At 41.2% G+C, this 8,241-nt stretch overlaps 1 long non-coding RNA gene across 1 annotated transcript; it reads right to left on the reverse strand.

Annotated features, from left to right (window-relative positions):
• Window positions 1-3,170: 3,170 nt before the first annotated feature.
• On the reverse strand, window positions 3,171-8,021 carry LOC113018117 (uncharacterized). Its single transcript, XR_003271710.1, has 3 exons — window positions 7,849-8,021; window positions 7,439-7,528; window positions 3,171-3,260 (listed from the first exon to the last, which is right to left on the reverse strand). It is a non-coding gene; the product is annotated as an uncharacterized LOC113018117 (long non-coding RNA).
• Between the last annotated feature and the right edge of the window lie 220 nt (window positions 8,022-8,241).

Consider the following 8,241-nt stretch of genomic DNA (forward strand, 5'->3'; position numbering starts at 1 on the left):
ACATCAATAGTGGCTGGTGCACAGATGTGACAGTGATTGCTCAGCACTGCTCTTCCTCTCTGGAATATCTTTTTATTCACTGCAAACCGTTTTATTCTCCTCGGGAGTTTGCTTCATTCATCCTGGCCGCTGTTTAAATCCCGCCAGACGCGGATGCGCAGGTAGCTCGTGAGGACTAAAAAACAGTGGAGCAACGAGGCTGTGGAGGAGCTTCGCACGTGTTTGGAGACCACAGACTGGGACACAATGAAGGCTGCTTCTAACAGCTTGGACGAGTTTACGGACACTGTCACCTCCTATATCCACTTCTGTGAGGACAGCATTGTGCCATCACGCACCAGGGTGAGTTATAACAATGATAAACCCTGGTTTACTCCTAAACTCAAAAAGCTGTGGCTGGAAAAGAGAAAGGCGTTCAGAAGCGGAGACAGGGACTGCTACAGAGAGGCCAAGTACAGGTTCACTAAAGAAGTGGACATTGCTAAACACCAGCACTCTGAGAAGATGCAGCAGCAGATCTCAGAGAATGACTCGGCCTCTGTGTGGAAAGGTTTTAGGAATATCACCAACTACAAGCCTAAAACCCCCCACTCCACTGATGACTTGCTCTTGGCCAACTCCCTCAACGACTTTTACTGCCGTTTTGACGAGCCATCAGGCAGCCTTCACACCTCCAATGGCCCCAACAATAGAGACACTTTGGACACTCATTCCCCCACCTCTCCCCCCTCCATAGAGCCATCACCACCTTCAAACACTTCACCTACAACACCCCCCTCCTCACCCCACACAAAAGAGGATTTCACACCACCTCCTCCCACCACAACTCTTCATATTCATGAAGCAGATGTGAGGAAGCAGTTTAAGAGTCTGAATGCTCGAAAAGCTCCCGGCCCAGACGGTGTGTCTCCTGCCACCCTCAGACACTGTGCAAACGAGCTGGCCCCAGTGTTTTCTGGCATTTTCAACTCCTCACTGCTGGCATGTCATGTGCCTGCCTGCTTCAAGTCCTCTACCATAATCCCCGTCCCCAAGAAACCTAGGATCACTGGACTAAATTACTACAGACCCGTGGCTCTGACATCTGTGGTCATGAAGTCATTTGAGCGGCTAGTTCTCTCCCATCTCAAGACCCTCACGGCCCCCCTCCTGGATCCCCTGCAGTTTGCATATAGAGCCAACAGGTCTGTAGACGACGCCATCAACATGGCCCTACACTTCATCCTGCAGCATCTGGACTCCCCAGGAACCTACGCCAGGATCCTGTTTGTGGACTTCAGCTCTGCCTTCAACACCATCCTCCCAGACCATCTCCGAGGCAAGCTTTCCCAGATGAATGTGCCTGATCCCATCTGCTGGTGGATCACTGACTTCCTGACGGACAGGAAGCAGCATGTGAGGCTGGGAAAGAATGTCTCGGACTCTCGGACCATCAGCACCGGCTCCCCTCAGGGCTGTGTTCTTTCTCCTCTGCTCTTCTCCCTGTACACCAACTGCTGCACCTCCACCCACCAGTCTGTCAAGCTAATCAAGTTTGCAGATGACACCACCGTTATTGGGCTCATCTCGGACGGGGATGAGTCTGCCTACAGGAGGGAGGTTGAACGTCTGGTGTCTTGGTGCAGCCACAACAACCTGGTGCTGAATGCCCAGAAGACAGTGGAGATTATTGTGGACTTCAGGAAGCACACAGCTCCACTCCCCCCCATCATCCTGACTGACACCCCCATCACCTCTGTGGACTCATTCCGCTTCCTGGGTACCACCATCACCCAGGACCTGAAGTGGGAGCCCACCATCACCTCCGTCATCAAGAAAGCCCAGCAGAGGATGTACTTCCTGAGGCAGCTGAAGAAATTCAACCTGCCAACACGGACGATGATGCAATTCTACACTGCAATCATCGAGTCCATCCTCACCTCCTCCATCACCGTGTGGTACGCTGGAGCCACTATCAGGGACAAACAGAGACTGCAGCGTGTTGTGCGCTCTGCTGAGAAGGTGATTGGCTGCAGACTCCCATCTCTGCAGGACCTGTACACCTCCAGGACACTGCGGCGTGCAGCTCGGATCTCAGCTGACCCTTCTCACCCTGGACACAGTCTGTTTGACCTGCTCCCCTCAGGCAGGAGGCTCCGGTCCATTCGCACCAGAACCTCTCGCCACAAGAACAGTTTCTTCCCCTCTGCTGTTGGAAACATGCCAGCTTTTTGATATAATGGGAACAACGTACTGAACTCAGAGGAGTAAAATGAACTAAAGAGTTTATCCTATAACGTTGGTATTGATTTGATACCAATACATATTTCTCCACTGGCAACATTATAAGTACCCATATAGTTTTCTATTGCACTGAACAAGCTGTGGTTACTATATTAATAAATACATAAAAACATGTTAAGTATGTGGAGTTCTTATTAAAATGGCCTGAATTCATTTATATCCAAGTAAAGATTAACTTAATGTAAATGTGTTTTAAAAATATCAAACAGACATGAGGCTGTAATAATTCTTTTTAAAAGAAGATCATCTCATTTATTACAGAGTAGAGTGAACATGTAACATTTAAGAAACACAATCAGGAGTAAGAAGTACTTACACTCTGCACTCTGCTGATCAACACCTGAAGCTAAAGCCTTTTTCAGTTTCTCCCACATTCACAAGGGGTCAGTGCAGCCGATGGACCCACATATTTGACTGAGCAGATGTCTTTGTAACAATATCATATTATCAACATAACTCTCATCACATGAGTATTGTATTTTCTTGGCCGTAATATTATTTCTACAATCAATTAATGAAAATGTGTGTGTGTGTTCTCTGTAATGAAAAAAAAAACATGTATCAGTGAGCCACAACCAAATCGGAACAAGATAAATTTATCGTCTCTCACTTTTGGTCAAACTCACAGAACCACACAGGAAAAAGAAGCGAGAACAAGCTTTCAGTCCTCCTGCAGAGAAACCGCACCTCTGCTGCGTGAACAACAACCAACACACAAAAAAATTAAAAGAGTAAAGTTACTGAGAACATAAGAAAATGTTAGCATATATACATTCCCACTGTTGACTTTGCAGGAAAATAAATGTGAAAAGCTCCAATTCAAAGGCAATCTGATTTTTATTTTTAAATAAATACATTATACACACTTTGCAACAAGCGGATGAAACTTTTGGTCTGAGGTATTGACTTGATCAGCAGCTGGATGCTGGTGGACTACTTCAGTGAAGAGTAGAAGACGTCTGGCTCTGGTTTAAAGTCTGAACAAACACACAGTTCAAACAACACAAAACATGATTAGAAGCTTTGTAGTTTTACTTTCTCTTCCTTTGATTTGCGCGCTCACTTGGTTTTGGCTCTCTCTGCCATAGAGTATCACTTCCTGTTCCTGTGACATCGCAAATCACAAAAGTGATTGCCCGTATTTAAACAGCTGTAAATTACTTTTTGGCCAAATAAAATATCATTATAGAACCATTGTTATACGTGTTGCAATTTCTGTTGCCCTCCCTACAGTGTCTCTCTTAAAAATAAAATTGTAATGTCAATGAGACCTTTGTAGCTGGATAAATAATAAATATAAACATGACACTTTGCCAAAAACTAATTGTGACTTGTCACAGGAATGTTTTTTGTAGCTCAAGATTACTTGATATCATTCATTTGACATATATTTCACATATTATAGGCAAACAAGGATTGGATTAGTTATATTGTAGGTAAAATAATTCAGTCTATAAAATTCTAGCAAAACATTTTTTTATTTTATATAATATATATATATATATATATATGTTCACTAAAACCTATTTACCAATATAAGTAAAGATATTATAAATGTAAAAAAAACCACACACACACACAGAAAGAGAGACAAAAACACATCGAAACACAGGAAATCACTTTTTGGCACAATACCTGTACACCACTAACCTGCTCATTTGTCTAATCATTTTTCCCCACTTGACAACACATCCACTGGGGATCAAATTCAGTAAAATCATAATTCATGTCAGCAGCAATGACGCCCAATTGCATCTATCGGAGGTCACTAAAATCAATTTTCAATTGGTGTGTAACTTTGCCAAAACAATGTTTTCTCTGGTCCCCTCCCCAATCAGACCAGGAGTGACATGTTTAGCCGCATGTTCTCCTTAAATTGCTGTCTATCTGAGTGGTGTCCAAAAAACGATGTGGGCTTCATAGATGAGACTATAAATTATTAAATGAATTAATAATTGATCAACAAATCCATTTACTCCGCCTTACAGAAACCTGGTTACAGCAGGATGATGCACCCTGGACCCAGCGCAGGTGTTGGGAGACAGAAGGACTCTGGCCAAAATAACATCTCTGATGGACAAAGTCTCCGCACCCCATTCGTGTAAATGTTGCTGAGCTGCAGAGCTCCTTTAGTGACAGACTCTGCATCCTAGATGCATGAAGGAGCATCTTCCACAGTTCCTTCCTCTCTGCAGCTGTCAGACTGTACAATCAAAACTGCTCCCAACAAACATAGATGTTTACATCAGCACTGTGCACTATTTTATCAACCGATTCACACTACAACCTGGCTTTGCCTCTTATCTGTATTTAATTAAATTTTATTTAATACAGTACGCTGTTTTGATAACCATTGTCCTTCATGTAAATATGTAAAAATTGTGTATGTTTCTGTTCTGTGTCCTGGTTGTTTGTATATATGTGTCTTTCTTGCTGTTGTTACATCCAAATTTCCCCTTCCTTCAAGGATCTATTCTATTCTATTCTATGATTATGTTAGTTTAAATGAATCAACACCCCCGAGTCATTCTAACTACCAGAAATCTCGAAGCACAGGCCGAGGGGGCGGTGTGGCAGCAATTTTTCACACCAGCCTATTAATTAATGAAAGACCAAGACAGACTTTTAATTCATTTGAAAGCCTGATGCTTAGCCTTGTCCATCCCAGCTGTGAAACGCAGAAACCAGTCTTACTTGTTATCATCTATCGTCCACCTGGACCTTACACAGAGTTTCTGTCTGATTTCTCAGACTTTTTATCTGATTTAGTGCTCAGCTCAGATAAAATAATTGTTGTGGGTGATTTTAACATCCATGTAGATCGGGGGTCTCAAACTCACGGCCCGGGGACCACTTGCGGCCCACATCACCCCTACCTGTTGCCCTGTATATTGAAGAAATATAATGCACTTTGACCCTTGAAGTTACTTTTTTGTTAAAGAGGATTTTTTGGTTGTTGAGTGCAATGTTAAAATAAGTTCTTTAAAAAGCAAAGAAAATTAGTTAATATGCAGACAACAAGAGCAGGGAGTACAAGCACGTTGAGGGATTGATTGGCTTTGTTAGTTCAGTGAGAGATTTATTTGGAAAGAAAACAATTTTCACTAGCAGTCAAAAAATAATGTGTGCACTTGTGTCTGCAGTTTTATTTTGTTAAATACGAAACAAATTATAGCAGAAATGCTGCCACATGTCTGGCCAGAAACAGAGTGTCATGGTCCGGGTGAGTGCGGGGTTTTTCCACTCTGCTGGGCTCCACCTTCGGGCAGAGACTTCAATCAGCTTTCACACCTGATTCCAATTAAGTCACCAGTATATAAGACCAGCATTCACAACAGACCTCTGCCAGATCTATGGCTAACTCACGTTAGTGCTAGGCTGCCAAGCCCTTGTGAGGGCCTCTTAACAATAAGAGTCCCCCCACACCCACACCCACCCACACTAATGAATTGCATTTATATAACGCTTTTCTAGGCACCCAAAGTGCTTTACAATTCCACTATTCATTTACTCATTACTGGTGAGTAATTTTAGTCATTTCTGGTCACCACTGAAACTGTAGATATTTTTGTCTATATTTGAATTGAAAACTGACAGATTTGAGTACAAGTTCCAGAATACATCTTAATGAAAATATATTATGAGCTTTATAATCTTAGGCTTAAAAAAGTGCACCTATTAAGTGCAGCAGTTTTCTCTCTAATTGTTTTGTCTCTCTCACAGAAAGATCAGAAGCTTGAGTGATAATATCATTAGCATAAAAACTGAAAGAAGTTAACTTGGCTCTGTAAAAGTTAAAGAGCAGCTGTACCTCTGGACCTCTTTGTCCTGATGACTGGTTCTCCATTACAGATGCCTTCAGTTCTCACTGCTGAGTAGATTTCAGCTCGATTATTCTCTGTAGAATTAAACACATAAATTAAAACAGATAGAACTACAGTAGTGCAATAATATTATATTAGAGCTGCTGTAAATGATTTTTAGGTCTGTATGAAGAAAAATTTATTCTTGAGCAGGAAGGAGACGTGAAGGAGAGCAAAGTTATAACGTACGAAGAGATAAAGCCAGTATCTCACTTTTTAGTTTTTTTTCTTTGCCCTGCTGTGAAACAGAAGTGGTGAGGGTACTGTGGTTTTAAATAAGACTGTATACAATTTTTAGTTTTTTGTTTTTTTTTTAGTTCTCAGAGTATCAAATTAACATAAAACTGGTGTCTGTTAGTGTTTCTAGACCTCTGCTTTACACTGGACACAGTTTGTCACTTTTTTTTAATTAGCAGCTTTGTTTATTTATTCATCATAAACAAATTGTGCGCTAACAACAGAGGTGTTAGTGTCTTTTAACCACAGACCACACAGTCCAGCACACGGTGAACACAGTGTTGTTCACTTTTATCATCATGATTACGATGATCAAGTTGTTTAATTTAATACAAAGGAAACTATTTAAATAAAAACTGTATAGTATGAAATCCCCAAAAGTTGATTCTTCTCATCTGGATGCAGCTTTTTCACTGGGAGAATTTCTCATTCATCCAAATGACTTCTTCAGTCTCAGCTGACTGCAGATTTCCCCCAACATTATAAATGGTACATTTGCATAGCATTGTACATTGTATAGCATTAAAAGTTCATACTTGGACGTCATGAAGACTTAACACTTAATGCACTTCACACTTCTGCCATACATGTGTCAAATTTTCAAACATTACAGCTTTATTAACGTCACAGCCCAGAGCATCAATGTGATCACCATCTCTGACTTCTAACACATGAGCACTGAACAAACCAATCATCAACTTCTGAGGCTTAAAAGGCAGAAAAAATGGGTCCATGTGTCAAATGTGAGGCACCTTAAGCTGCTAGCTATCAGCTAGAATTCAACTTAGCTTACTGAATTTCCTGAACCGGACCGACTGTTGGAGCCTTTTGGAGAGGTTTTAATGTTTAATTGTCTCAGCAACACAATATGGCTGCCGTTAATTATATAGATGTTAGTTAGTTGTCCTCACACAATAATCTTGTACACCCCCCCCCCCCCCCCCAAAATAAATAAATAAATAAATAAAAATACATAGATAGATAGATAGATAGATAGATAGATAGATAGATAGATAGATAGATAGATAGATAGATGAAGAATTAAAATAAAGTACCTCTCTTTCCTTTGACTGGCTGTTGTTGACAGTTTGATATTCTGATGTCACTGTACTTTATGTCATCTTCTGCAGCTTCTTCTTGAGCTCCTTAAATGTATCAAATCATCAGCAAATTAATTTTTCTAATTAGGTTTTAAGAAAACTGAAAACGTTATTCGATTTGTAGTGTTAAAGAGTTAGCTGCACAGGTAAGGAATGAAAATCTAATCATGAGAACTGAAAGTCAATTTCTAAATTATCCTGCAAAATAAAAAACAAACTCAAAAATTGATCCAATAAAAATGAAACATTAATATAGATGTATATGTAAACAGAGATTACATGTAAGAAAGTTGTTACTGTGATCATAATGAATGTGAACTTTCTACTATGCAGACTTGTGAAAGATCAGGAAGTATGAGTCTCACCTTCAGGTTTCCTGTGAACACATCGTCTCACCAGCAGAACCAGTAATACCAGTAGAACCACAACACAGACTGATCCAACACATGACAACACAGAGAGAACAGGAGGAGAGAGTGATGGAGGAAGAGTGATGGAGGTGGAACCAGGAGGACAGGTGGATGTAGGTGGAGGTGTGGATGTAGGTGGAGGTGTGGTGGTGTGTTCCCCTAAAATAAAGCAAACACAGTCATTAAGTTGTCGTCACATTGTGAATGTTGAAAGCTGCAGAAACACAGACAGGTGAGTGTGTCACCTGTGACAGTGATCCAGCTGGATGGAGACTCTCCATGACCGCTGATGTCACACTTGTAGAGGCCTTCATCAGACCTGGAAACATGCTGGATGGTCATGTGACC

Source organism: Astatotilapia calliptera, unplaced genomic scaffold (genome assembly GCF_900246225.1).
Source record: "Astatotilapia calliptera unplaced genomic scaffold, fAstCal1.2 U_scaffold_4, whole genome shotgun sequence".
Classification (NCBI taxonomy): domain Eukaryota; kingdom Metazoa; phylum Chordata; class Actinopteri; order Cichliformes; family Cichlidae; genus Astatotilapia; species Astatotilapia calliptera.